The following is a 15,344-nucleotide window of genomic DNA, read 5'->3' on the forward strand; positions in this document are numbered from 1 at the left end:
CTAGTAAACAACCTCTTGTTTGTTCGGCACAAGACCCCTATATTTAGAGGAAAAAACATGTAGCATAATTTTAGTTTTTGTTTTTTTGTATATGGTCGATATGTCATGGAAAGTAGTGAATTCAATTAACTACAAATAAAATATAACAAAATAACCCTTTACTTTATTAATAGTTCACTATTAACCTTCACAACGATCCTACATCCTTCTATGATCTATTACCCTTCTCTGAACAATTTCATAATTCATCCCTTCTGAAATTGCTTTTAAAAATTTCGCAAACTCAATTGTGGTTTTAAAAAACTGAAATTGCTTTTGAAAAAATCAAAATAATTTGAAGTTTCTGTCTAAAAAAAATGTAAGAGCTTTAAGAACTTCTTACAACTGATAAACGTCTTTATTTAGTTAATTTATATATTTAATATTATTTAAGAGTGTAATTTTATTTATTATATATACATTTGTGACCCGGGCCAGCTTGATATGAAAAGTTCGAGTCAAGCTCAAACTCGCCTACTATATGTGTGTGTGTGCGCGCGTTCGTATGTATGCCAACCCATTAGTGTCTTTATACTAGTAGAGTGCCCGCACGATGCGGCGACGAACAATAGTTAAAGGTTGTTAACGAGCTAATATAATCCAAACCAGGGCTAGCTCGAACCGGACTCGAACTTCATTCCGAGCTGAATTGGCTAGGCTTCAAATTAAACTTGAGATGGTATGCTTGACTGTCAGTGTATGATTTGTTGTCCACAACTGATCGAATAAGTTAAGGGTAGTTTAATCTTTATGTTTAATGTAATATGGCTCATTCGCTAGGTATGTTTAGCGAATGATGTCCATTCATTTTAGATTAAGCTCATTCGCTAAGAGATTTAGCAAATAAAGGCTCATACGTTAATGTAATGTCCATTCGTTGAGGATGTTTAACGAATGGGAGGTCATTCTCTATGGGAAACCTTATTCGTTAGGTGTGTCTAACGAATGAGAGACCTCATTCATTAGTGATGATTAACGAATGAGGGTAGCTTATAAATAGGCATTTCCTAATGAATATACGTAGATATCTATGCCATATTTATTCTCCGTGTAACGTTACCATGCCGAATTCTCTATAGGCTTAACTTATGTAATGTATGAACAACAACGTATATCAATAAAGATTGTTAACTTAATCGTCTCGTGTACGTATTATGTTATGCAATTAGATCTTGCAAGAGGACCATACGTTTTCTCATTGACTCAATTTGGCTCAACTTTACAATTTATTATCATAAATATCACACATGTAACTTAATCATATCGATGGATTAATTCTAAGACTTTACTTAACCAAAAAGTTGAGTAAGTCAGTTGCTTGTTATAAGGACTGAACTTGTGTTTATAGAATATATAGTCTCTCCCATATTGTTTATCCATTCATATGGACAGAGAAACAATAATAGATGTTTAACGTTAAACAAAAAGATAAATTATTTATAAGATTTCTATTGTGTTTTAACACTTGTATTTACTTAAACTATTGAACTTTATATGCATTTATATTTTTCTCTTCCTTATACGAGAACCTAAATTAAGCATAATTCTTCAATTTTTAAAACATTGATAACTTTTCTCCACGACATTATTATATAAAAAACAACACCATAAAATCAAGCATTTAAAAAAAATACATAAGTATTTTCTTTTCTATAAAAACAAACTACTTTTTTTTTTGCTATTTTTAAAGAAAAAAAAATGATTTTCTTTATACCTAGGTGTGTTGTGCGTATAATAAGTGTGATTATAGTCATGCGTAATTATGAAAATATGTTGTGTAATTATCATAGAAGGTGTGTAATTATCTTTCTTTATGCGTAATTATGTGTATGCAAAATTGCAACATAAATTGTGTGATTATGTACGTGTCAAAATGGGTTGGTGTTATTTTCAAACAGGTTAGAATTAGGTGGTGTTATTTTCCAACTGATCAGAATAGGTTGATATGGCACGCACAATCCGACGTTAGTAGGCACGTCAGGCTCGCTATGCGCGTCAACCAACATTGGAACGAACACAAACCCACATCTGTCGCATAAAGCAATATCAAACTTGTAATCAATGTCGATACACATGTAATGAAGGCACATCGGCCACATAGTTGTTACCGGTACGAGCGTAACTTGACCACCATAAACGCATAATGCATCATCAGATGCGTAACCAGATTCGGTACATTGGTAAACCGTGCTTGCATGAAATCTAACGTCGCCACCTGTGTAACGCGGCATCTGACTCGTAACCGATGTCTGTACGCATGTAACCTGACATCAAACGCTTAACCAGTGTCGGTGTAACTCGACGATGTTAAACGCCTTGCCAGCACCCGGTTGTCGGTCGTAAATCGTATTCGTGTAACATGCGAATTTTTTAAAATTACAAAGTATAGCATTACTATACTCAAATTAAAGAGAACAAAATTCACGTTTTTATGGTGTAGTTTCTTTTTTTAAATATTAACGTATGAAATAGTTATGATCTTTTAAAAATCGTGAGGGGTAGTTGGTTTTACTTGAGAGGTAAAAAATATAATTATTTTTTATATAGTAAAAGTTGATAAAATTTGAGGGGCCAAGATGTAAGTATTGATAGAAAGACATCTTTACCCTTAAAAAGAAGTTAAGACATTCATTAAGACTTGTAAGCTTAGCAATATTTGTTGGATCTCTTAACATTTAAGAGGTCCTTCACTCACTCTTTATATATAGTAGATATATTTATATTTTTATTAGTTATAAGGATAGTGTTGCAAAAAAAATTTAGAAAGATAAAAAAATATGTAACTCACGTCCATAAAGTCACATATAAGTTACCCAAGTAATAGCATATGTGTATCTTATAGTCTTATACAACGTATATATATTTAGCTGACGAGATACACATATTTAACTTGCTATACATATTTTCTTTTGATCCCAAAAAAAAAATAAGATATAAAAAGGGTGAAGAGAAAACCATTGTTTGGAAGTCATTTTTACAAAGTTTTCTTATATATTTGATTTTTCAAACAAACATATAAAAAACAATGAATTAAACACAACTGGCATTTGGCAACCTGTATTCCATAAAAGATCAATTTTATCTGTTTGTACAGCAAAACATTGTATTACTAAAAGAGACAGGATGGAACTAGTCAAAGTCGGGGATGTGTCAAAACATTTCTATACACATGTACATGTGATAAGTTCTTCTTATGATCGTCATGTATAAACTCAACACAACTGACGAATTCTCTTTACATGGTCCATGTTGCATAAAAAACGTGGTACATAAAAAACATGCCACCACTTAATCCCCCCCCCCCCCACACACACTCCACCAACTCTCTCTCTCTCTCTCTCTCTCCACACACGCACACGTAGAAGCTCTTTGTTTACATCTGACTGGAACCATTCAGATGTAAGCATCTGATTCATTCAGACTTCAGACTGTTTGGTTTCAAACAGAAAAAGAAAAACATCTAAATGGTTAAAATTAGGTCTGAATCATTCAGACTCGTTGTTGTTGCTGAATTGGACAGAGGCTTATTCAGACCTGACTCATTTATATCTAAATGAACCAAACAGCCCCTTAGTGGTTGTAGCAACCTAAAAGTGTGGCTAAATGGTACCAATATTTAGAAAACTTGGGAATTAAAAATCCGGTATTGTCTTACAAAACATTAAAACCGCTAAAGCCTAAAACGTTAGTTTACTCTTTTACATAATTAAAAACAAACTGAGCCATTAGATGCGTTTAACAGCTACATCCTCCATCTTCTACAACACATTTCTACTAATTATCTGAAAACAATTTTATAAAATACGTCAGCGACAATTACTGATGAACACACTGATACTAAACAATTTGTATAAACCTTTAGCTTCACTCGTAACAACTCAGTGGCCCTATAGGCCAGCGTACAAAATATATCACATAGTAAAGCTCTAACGACCATATAGACTGGCTCAATAAGCATGGGCATGATGCTAAGTGTGGTGTGGTATGCCTAGTCTCTGATCACATATGTATGGATCCAGACATACGTATATCTAGTCTAAGTACTAAAGTTTTAGGGATCCATAATACAATGTAAACTTTCGACTAGTTGAAATGACTCAATTAAATAGTATAAACGAGTTTAGGATTTTCACTTTTTGATGAGTTGCTCAATTAACAATGTCTCTGTATTTGATGAATGATTACCTCGGATATATAATTCCAGTGCCGGCTCTAGTGTTATGTTGGGTGAAGCGGAGACTTTAGGCCTCCATGTTTTAAAGGCCCCATTTTCAAAATGTTTTTATAGCCTGGTTTATAAGTAATATACAATTTTGATAATTTAAATGTATTTATTTATGTTTTGGAAAGAGGAGAAGAAAATTTTGAACCAAAAAGATAGGTTGTGTTTTGCTCTGATTTTGACTTTTTGTTGTTGATGAAAGTGAGGTCTTAGAAAGATTGATGACTAAAGAAGATGATATGGTTGTTAGTAAAAAAATGGTTGGTAATAGTAATAGCAAATTAACTTTTTACTCTGCTAGTTTTTCGAAAGAAGATAAGTTTCTTTTCACTACCTTGTTTACTTTTTACGTTAATATAAAATTGCTGAAAATTTAAAATATGTAATTTAATATAGTGTTATAACCTGGTTATTTTATTTATGATTATATATTAGCATTTCCTTTCTTATAATTAAGTTTCGTTTTTAATGCAATATATACTGTGTCAAAAAATGTATGACTGTATTTCAATACAGAAAAAAAATACTATTTGTAACAGAATATATGTTATAAATGTAGAAACAAAATAATCCAAACTAAAGTAATATGTTTATAGTGATATGATCTAAACATATACTATTTGTAATAGAATATACGTTCATTGTTATATTCAATAAAATAATATGGTTAAGTTTATATCCAACTTACATATTATAAGTTATTGCACAGAACTACATAATATTCAAATGAAAATTATAAAACAAAAATATCTTTGAGATTTTTACACTTCGAATATGATATATGAAAAGGCCTCAAATTTGTTAAAAGCTTTAGGCATTCTAAAGTGTTGAACCGGCCCTGTATAATTCAAAAATAATAGTTTAATAATTACGCTAGGTCTCATGATCTATCTTCAGATGGATTTCATGAAGTATATGTGTGAAAATCCTAAATCATAGAACTCATTTATTTATTTATTTATTTTTGTAAAATCAATATCATCAAACATTTAAGAACAAACGGGGTAGAAAGCTAGTGTGACATGTTTTTTGTTTGTCATGTTTTGGGGATGAGACGATGACCGGTGGTAGAAAATTTTAATGGGATTAAAATAAAAAATAATTAAAATAAAAAACCTAATTTGATAAATAATTTTGAAAAAACTCCATTTTTGGTAAATATAATACATTGTTAAGTAATATAACATAATATAAAAAAAGACACAATGTTAAGGAAAAAAAACACAATCAATTATGAAAATAATAAACACATTGATAAACAAAAAGACACAATAATCTTTTTTCCTCAACATTATGTCTTTTTTTAGAACAGAAAATATGGGAAAACATCATTGTTTTTTTACTTTTTTTATTATATTTTTTTAATTTAAAGTTAAGATTTTTTTAATTATTTTTTTTATTAGTTTTTTATTTTCTTTTGCCACAAATCCTTCTTGTCTTTCTTATTTTTATTCTCATTTGTAATAACCTAACCCTCTAATAAAAAACTCAATAACTTAAAACAAAACTCAATGACTCAATGGTTAAACGTTAAAGAGTACGTTGCTTGTTTTGTTGTCATTATCATGTCATTCTCAATTTATTTAAGGCCGAACTAAGTGTTCCTTTTGTCAAATCGAATTGCTTTCTGTATTCATACACCTTGATGGATACGTGAAAAAAATTAGTTGGAAACTACCATCTATTGCGTGCAAGTGTGGTGGATTTTTTCCATGAGAAAATGTAGACCCTACCGATGATTTTTGTTTGTTTGTTAAAATGGTCATTTAAATTTTTGACTTGCCTAATCATGTATTTTTATTCCCCGAGTACCTAAGACTACCCTCAGCATGAAATTCATCATACGTGAAAAAACCTACTAACCCTATCTAGAACTCTTTATTTTTATAACAAAGGGAACTTGAACCTAAAGATTTTACCTCATTTAAATGAAGTCCTTGGATATTTCATCACAATCATTTAGGCCGGGAATAATTGGCGACTATACTAGTGATTCATTTTTAAAAATTTATTAGAATGTTCTTTCTTTTTAAAGTGTAATTTACATATTAAAACTGAAATGTACAATTTCAAAATAAGAGAAAATTATAGATATTTTTTATAACCACAAATTGCACACTTTCTATAACTGTACTCTACATTCATTTTTTACAATCACACGAACCATCCAAAATCCAAAATCTTATTTAAAATGTGGTACCATACTGGTTAAAATTTGAAAATATGGATTTTCTCATTGAAAAATTATGCATCTCTATATAACTATCTATATTATATATAAAGCATGAGTTAGGGACCTTTTAAATTTTAAGAGTTACCAAACTCAATGCTTTATACAGTGTTGTTGAAACCGGACCGGCCGGTCGAACCGGTCCGACCGGGATTCGGTCCACCAACCGGTCCGGTTCACATAGTTCGCTCGGCTGACAGGGAACCGGCCTGTCGAACCGGAAAACCGAACCGGTTGAACCGGTTTTCTAAGGAAAAAATATTTTTTTTTGAAAAAATCATTTTTAAGCTTGATCCGTCATTTTTTGACCAAATTTGTTCGGCTGGTCCGACCGGTTGAACCGGTGAACCGATAGGCCGTTCGGTTCGATGTCCGGTCCGGTTATGAAAACATTGGCTTTATATATGACACATAATGCATAAAAATATAAAAATTAAGGGTAATTAAGTCTTAACAACTTTCTTTATTTTAACATATACTTACAACTTTAGTCCCTCAACTTCATTACATTTTTTGTAAAGTTTAATAATAATTACACACATGCCCCCTAAATCAAAACCAACTACCCCACGTCTTTTTAACGGCCATAACTTTTTCACACGTTAATGTTTTTTAATAAAAAAATACATAATAAAAACGAGCATTTTATTCTCTTTGATTTGAGTATGATATTTCTATAGTTTTTTTAGTTTTAAAACGTTAACATGTTACACGCTTACGGGTTAGAACCGAGTAACATGTTGAGTCGGGCGAGCTCAGGTCATTTGTAAAAGCACAATAGGGTTGGAATGAGTCAATACAAAAAAATGGTTAATTTGGTTCGGGTTCGAGTAGAAAGGGGCCAGGTCAGAACGATGTCGAGTCTAAACAGGTTTGGGGCCAAAACGGATTGGTTTAAAAAAATGATGTATTTTAAATTAATGTATATTTAATGTTTGCCTTTTGATTTTCATTACAAGTTACGCAGATACCGTTGTTTAAATATACTGGGGCCGATAAATACGTGTTCAATCCCACATAGCACCCTACACTGTTAATCGCCATGAATTACACGTGTGGTGTTGGTTAAGCATGTTCCAATGTCGGTAACGTGCATTCCCGCCGGGTTACGCGTGTTCAATATTTGATAACACGCAAGTGGCTTTGCACGAGTTACGCGGTCCAAATTTTAGGCTACGTGTGCACTGTCACCAAGTGACGTATATACCGTCATAGACTATGCGTTCACTGTGGAGTTGTGCGCGCCCCCGCTGCATCATGCAGGCACCCAGCTAGTACTTTTAAAGCAAGAGTTTTTAAACATATATCATTTTTTTTATTGATCCAACCCTATTGCTTTCTAACATAAGAAGTCCTCTTCTTTTGATCTTTTTTTCTTTTCAAAATTATTTCAACCACATTATAACTTATTATTTTCTCTTATATTTTATAATAAACTTTGCGTTAACACTAAATATTAGTTTCAAACTTTTCTTGAAACTTGATTTGTGATTAGGGGCCATGTATATTGAATGCCATTTATACTGAACTAGGTAGATTCCCGGCGCGTTGCGTCGAACTGATGTTATTAACATTCGTATAACTTATCAAACCATGCAATGCGGCTGTGAGTTTAGATGAATTCGATTAGTGTTGGGTTACGAAAGTGGAAATAAACCTAAAAAACGTTGTTAATACCCAAATACAACAAATTAACATAACAAACACCGCGCATTGTGCACTTGTGCTGGCAAATCGACAACACTTTGGTTGGTGTTTGGTTATAGCGCCAGAAGTAAAGCAAAAGATAAAGTCATCCACACCTAAATACAACAATTTAACATATTTAAGATATAAAAAAATGTGGCAAACAAAAAAAACACTTTCGTTGTAGTTGCGAATTAATATGAATTCGTTGATTCTGAAATTAACGGACAAAAAAAATACGGTAAAAGAATCGATTGTTGTGTTCGCAAACTGACCCGAATTTGGTTGGCATCGACGTTGTCAACACTAAATCGTACAAAGAAACCACGTGTTGTGGTGGTCAATCAACACGTGTTCGGTCCGTACTAGATAATTACGGCATCGAAATTAAAGTAATAAGCGCACCAAAAATACAACAAATTAACATATTTTAATAAAAAAAACACGGCGAAAACAAAAAATGAATGCCAGTTGCGGCCACGAACTAACGCGAATCGCCTGGAATTGGCGGACAAAAACATCTCGTGTGGAAAAAAACAGCGTTCCGACTTTCTCTTTTATTATATATAATATATAATAATTTTGGCATGGTCAAGTTCTTTAGATATATACAAAGCAGATAACCGTTTGAGCGTTGCCGAAAAATAACTCCGTAATAGTTGTCAAAACGGTTTCAATCCAGCTTTACAATCACTGGATTTTCTAAACGGTTTAAAATATCTGGAATGTCTAACCACAGATTGGTTCTAAAAGTCGATGTGCCAATAATGTTACTAAAGAATATTGATAAAAAGAATGGTATGTGCAACGGAACTAGACTTCAAGTAATTCATTTGGGTAGCCGTGTTATCAAAGTAATAGTTATTTCATGTAATAATATTGGTTATCGCACCTATATTACTCGTAGTGGTCTAACGCCCTTAGAAAAGGAATTCCCGTTAAAATTGAAGAGAATGCAGTTTCCAGTTGCAGTGACCATTAACAAAATTCAAGGTCAGTTTAAACATGGTCAACTTTATATAGTATTATTAAGAATGAATAGCAAAGACACTGTTAAAATGCTTATATTAAAGAAGGAAAGTAAAATTACAAACAAAACAAAAAATATGATTTATAATAAAATATTTAGTGGTTTATGAATCTTACATTTTGAAATTTTAATTATGTTTCTAAACATTATACCTTGTATCTTAGTTTTTTTTAGTTTATGTTTTTAATACTTTCTTTTCGCATCAATATTAATTGTTAATTAAATATTATCGAAAAACATATTAAAAGTATGATGTTTGAAATTATATGAGTTTATTAAACGTTTTTTATATTGTTACGTGTGTCGATAACCTAGAATTAAATAAAGAATTTTCAAAAACAAACTAATGCATTGTAAACAACGTACCTACAATAATGTATTTTAATCAGGACTCATTAATGCATGTAGGACTTCATGCAGTCATACTTCAACATCAAAAGTAATTTACATCAATAAATATTTCACGACAAAAATATGGAACTATGCTTTTAGAGAGGTAGGGTACTTAAAAGACCCAAATATTCTTAATAATATCCGTGGGTCAACAAGCGGAGCATATGAACCATCCGCATAAATCATTTGAGGGAGAAACATTCCCACAAGGCATGCGGAAGCATACTGGTACCCTCAAAGGTCATCCGCGTGAAGAAATATCCTTCCGCATAAATGACCGCGAGGTAATGCTCCGGGACAGCTGTCAATAACTAATTACCTTCTGGAAGATTTGCCGAGATGCTTTCTTGGGCAATACGTGATCATTCGGCCAATCAGCCAGTGACACCTGGCAAGACCGTTACAACCATGCACATGGTTAACATTTCCCCTGAACCAATATCAGAAGGACGCGTGTCTAGGTTGTTATACATGCACATGCAACGTATAAGCTAACCTATCATGTGAGGACACGTGTCCAGGCGGTTATAAGAACATCTTCCTAAGGACAACTGGTCCAATCACTTCCCCACACCCTTCGGTTATAAATACCCTCTCAATTATCATAAGGTACAGCTGTCAATAACTAATTACCTTCTAGAAGATTTTCCGAGATGCTTTCTTGGGCAATACGTGATCCTTCGGCCAATCAGCCAGTGACACCTGGCAAGACCGTTACAACCATGCACATGGTTAACATTTCCCCTGAACCAATATCAGAAGGACGCGTGTCTAGGTTGTTATACATGCACATGCAACGTATAAGCTAAACCTATCATGTGAGGACACGTGTCCAGGCGGTTATAAGAGCATCTTCCTAAGGACAACTGGTCCAATCACTTCCCCACACCCTTCGACTATAAATACCCTCTCAATCATCATGAGGTGCTCATTCACTCCCACTGTACTCTTTCAATTTACTTAAGTGCTTATCTTCTACAGAACAGTACTTATTCTCACGCTGGAGGGTGGTTACGGGAAGACCCCCCCTCTTGTCCTTCCCGTAACGAGCTCACGGTGTCTGTTTTGCAGATCTTCGTCACTGGACTTTGGGCAATTGGGTTCATATTGTATTGGCAGTTAACCGTATCCTACTTTGTTGACTCATTGGATCTAGGACCCATTAGCGGGAAGTAGATTCGTGTTTCTTCAGCTTTCTACCGCTAATTTGTTATAAGGACTTCTGTCATCATTAAGAATGCTTGGGGATGGATTGTACTTCAAAGTAGGGATGAGTAAATTCGGTATCGGTACAGGTACCGATTTATTACAGTCGGTTTCAAATTGGTATCAAAAGTTTTGAGTTTCAGAATCGGTATGGTACCGATATTGGTATTTCCCGAATGTTTACCTTCAACACCGGTACCATAGGTATCAACCGAATATTTCGGTGCTGGTACTGGTACCAAGAATTTGTGAGTTTCGAAATCGAGATTTTTTGCTACCGGTAACGGTCAGTCCCTAGTTCAGAGTAAATTAATTATAGAAAACGACATTTCTCCTTATGCCTACTTGCATGTTTGGTGATATATATGACACTTTCATGTGGACACTGGACAGCTAGGAAATCTTTGACGGCGTTACATGCCTAATTTTCACCTTATACCGGTTTTCAATCTGGGACCGGATTAAACTTGAAATGGGACAAGACACCAACCCGGTCGACTATTTCTAAAACATCCTAACCCAGCGAGCTAGGGCTAATATCTCATCGGATCATAAACTAAATCTCATGGTTACTTTGTTATATAACTTACGGTAGATATAAAGTTCTAACTTGATTTGAGTTAAACCAAGCAAAGCCAAAACTGAATAAATAAATGGAACAGACAATTGAATCCAAAAAGGCTTAATGGGCCCACAAAATTTAATCCAAATATTAAAACAAAAAGAATGAAATGGTTACTCACACGAACCCTACACTTGAGGTGATTACAATCAAACTAGTGTTTTACCGGCGTGTTGCGTCCGACAGTCGGTAAAACACAAGTGTTATTAGTCCTGAACATTGAGGCGTTAATTTTACGTGAATTCGATCGGTTTCGGTTACGTGTGTTATGATACTTGATGGACTTAAAAATATATATATGAAAATTGAGATGGACCAACGGTATGGCTTCGGTTGGTAAAACTCGGGCATTGGTAAAATTAACACACGTTAAATTGAAAATTAAGTTGAAAATTGGCGTCCGGTTGATTTTCGTTACGCTCGTTACTTTACAAAAACTTAAACCAAAGGCAGTGAGTCTACATGAATCCGTAACGTTCATTACACTACTGGAACTAAACCAAAACAAAATTGACATTCGATTTACGGCACCCATAAACGAAAAGGAATACAAAATACTTGACCAATATCGTGTCACAAGTGGCTAATGAACACTTAGCGGCACCAAACTTCTCAGTTGTATTATATAAAATAATTAGCCAATCTTAATAACGAATAAAAGAATTAAATTCTTCATTGAGTTAATTAACCAAAGTTCAAAAGAGTAAACGAGCAAACGAGTAAACAAACACTTTGGCACGCCCACAACCTTGCAACGAACCAACTGGAATTGTCGTGTGCTTTTTCTTTCATTTTTCTACTTGGGCAGCCTAGTGCAAGGCCCACATTATTATTTCCCTTACAAGCCCACAATCATCTAGGCCACTTAATCAGCTCACAAGGCCCACATTGTTTTGTTCATAGTATGTATATTGTGTTTTTGTTCTTTAAATAATGGTATAGTGTTTCATTAATCAAAAATCACAAACTAACAACATGCTATAAATAAACCTCTTAAAAAGAGTTGGTATACTATGTACCCTATATATATTGCTAAATCATTCAACATGTTCTTCATCCTTCCTTTCTGTCTGCATGCCCTTCATCCAACAAAGCTAGACTCTCTTTGTATCCACCAACATAAATTGCGTCTTCAATGACAAACCGTGTGTACCGGTCAAGAAAATAGCCGACATTGTAGTCATAGATCTTCAAATCTCCATATCTAGATCCCATGATTATCCCTGCATCGTCTCTCAATTGCAAAAGACGCCCCATATCATTAGGATAATGAACGTCATAAATCAATGTCCAAGATGACGCGTTCTTACTCTCTCATAGAACATATGATATAGCTACATATACCAGGAAATGACAACCTAGTACGGCTTGAATATATGACAGTCAAACGTTCTCTGACCACACTCACCTTCAAAAACATAGCGGGTTTTTTGACCAAATATTTTGGCAACTCAATTTCACCAAAAAGCTCGGTGCTCATGTCAAATGTCATGATTGAAGAATTTGACTCCCCGACTGCCCAATCGCATATGATCCAATTCACACATCCATTGATAAACACTTGTGACCATGCATCGAGACACATGGAGTAAAAAGGCAAATCATGAGGAAACCTCACTACTCTTGAAACTCCACTATTGACACTGTACACCTCCACCTGAAATGGTAACCATTTATGCCAATTTCTATACTTTATAATATATAAACAATTGACATGACAACTCTTGTACGTTTTTAAAGCAAATAGTTCATAGTGATCATTCTATTAAGACTTATAAAAAATTATAAACAGAAAAATGTTTACACTAGAGGGTCTTAAGAGGGTGAGAATATAGCAAGTCTTTCCTCTATCTCATAAGATAGAGAGATCGCTCTCAACGAGACCATGACTCTAAAGATAATAATAAAACAAACAACTGCTATTATTATAATAATAATAGTGATGAACTAATACTAATATGTTAAGCAACATTTACCTGAGGTGTAGAGAATAGACGATAATCATAAGCCAGTCTAACAACCTTAAAATCATCGATTGTCTTGTCATACCCAAACCCGTAAACAAGACGCAAGTGTTGCACATCGCTCGAGTGAAACATAGAGGGAGTTAGAGTCAAGTGTTTTCTAACTGAAGAGTTCCATAGAATGACTTTATCTTCTCTAGATTCACATTTATCATGAGAAAGGCATATAACACCGTTGACACGCCCGATTATCTTAAAAAAAGATTTTGGGCAAAATTTACAATAGTCGAAAGGAAATTTAACTAGAGTACAGGGGTCTAGCGTTAAACTCTCATCGTCAAAATGCACGCTATACATTTCCTTGTTCCCAATAACATCAAAGTGACGAATAAAATTGCGTCGGTTTAAATTGTTGAAAACTTTAAGATGCATTAGTTTGAATTTCTTAGAAGAAATCAAAGTACACCAAGATTTGCACACGGACCGGAAACGAAGAAGTGATTTTGATGGTAGTCTTGTAAGGATGTCAAAGATCAACTCCTCAGGAAAGTGATTAGTCATTTTTTGTTTCTAGAGAGAGAAGAACAAATCTTTTATACCGATTTAGAACATGAATGTTTGACTTTTATAAGTGAATTGAGTTGATATCTTTTGATATGTCCAATAAATTGAGTAGATATAATATAGAGGTGAATAGAAATTTGGTCAAGGAACACTTTAGCAATACCTATATATAGGGTTTGGTAGCGGTGCAATGAATTTAGAAGATATCCTATAGTTGTCTAACCGTTTCGTGTTGTATGTTATCTGAATACTATACTTTTGTCGTATCCTGCCATGGGGGATGGATCGTTTGTGAACAAATTAAAAATCTTGCTGAAATATCCTTATCTTTAACATTAAAATCTTGCAGATTTAGTGAAAAACACATGAAGTGATTAAAATTTTTAAACCATGCACGAGAGACTATATATTATGAATTTATGTTTGATACTCAAGTGATTAAAATAGATAAACCTTGTGGACGAAGAAAACCGAACTCGACTCTAGAATAAAATATCTTCATATTTACTAATTTAAGTATCAAGCTATATGTAATTCTTTTAGTACAAGTAAAAGTAAAATGGTTCAAACTGATCAAAGTATTATAACACAGTTACAAAAGCAAAAGTGACAATAATTTGTGCATTGTTACACGCTATACATCCACCACAACCGCCTAGAAATCGAAAGGTAAAAAAAGAACATGATAATGCAGATTTGTTGATAGTTGTAGTTGTTGTCCGTTTTCATATTATTTTTTTTAAATAAAATTTTATTACACCATTAGTCAGTATATCAGTTAGGGAAATCTTGAAAAAGATTGATGTTAATACGCGAAGTGCAAGTGAGTATATTTGTATTGTTGTTAACGTTTGTAAAGAGCTGATGTTGATAGAGTGATATACCGAATACCCTTAGTTACAAGACTAATTATTTGAGAGCTCACAAGTTTCATTTTGAAATAAGTACAATACTTTGTAAATAAGTGACCAACTCTCTTCGTGTGATCAATTTTCTTTTAAACAATTTTGCAAACAATGCTTGAAAGGTTACAAAATTTCAAATTTTAAGCTAGCGTGTCACACGAGACAATAAATCGAAATCATAATTTACCGATTTGGAAGATATGTTGAAGAACTACAAACTAAGAGCGGGCTCGGACGAGTGGAGTTGGTTTGGACAAAAATAGTGGTTGAAATGGACACCTCTAAAAGCCTCTTGCTTTGTGTATGGAGATTGATAAGAGAGAGTTCCTTTGGTGGTAAACTTGACCAAGGGGTGTGATTGTAGGTTGGATGTGTATTAATTGTACGTGTAACAAAGGTGTTGAAAACTCTAAGCACTTGTATAAGAATTGTTAAATTGCCTTAGAGGTATGGAACAAAATTATAAACATGGCCATATGCAGT

At 33.6% G+C, this 15,344-nt stretch overlaps 1 pseudogene across 1 annotated transcript; it reads right to left on the bottom strand.

Annotated features, from left to right (window-relative positions):
* Positions 1-12,481: 12,481 nt before the first annotated feature.
* LOC143590894 (F-box/kelch-repeat protein At3g23880-like) lies at positions 12,482-13,990 on the bottom strand (annotated as a pseudogene). Its single transcript, XR_013145571.1, has 2 exons — positions 13,405-13,990; positions 12,482-13,085 (listed from the first exon to the last, which is right to left on the bottom strand). The product of XR_013145571.1 is annotated as an F-box/kelch-repeat protein At3g23880-like (transcript).
* Between the last annotated feature and the right edge of the window lie 1,354 nt (positions 13,991-15,344).

This window comes from Bidens hawaiensis, unplaced genomic scaffold (assembly GCF_021521415.1).
Source record: "Bidens hawaiensis isolate Kalapana, Puna unplaced genomic scaffold, B.hawaiensis_p1.1 tig00039045_1, whole genome shotgun sequence".
In the NCBI taxonomy this organism is placed as follows: Eukaryota; Viridiplantae; Streptophyta; class Magnoliopsida; order Asterales; family Asteraceae; genus Bidens; species Bidens hawaiensis.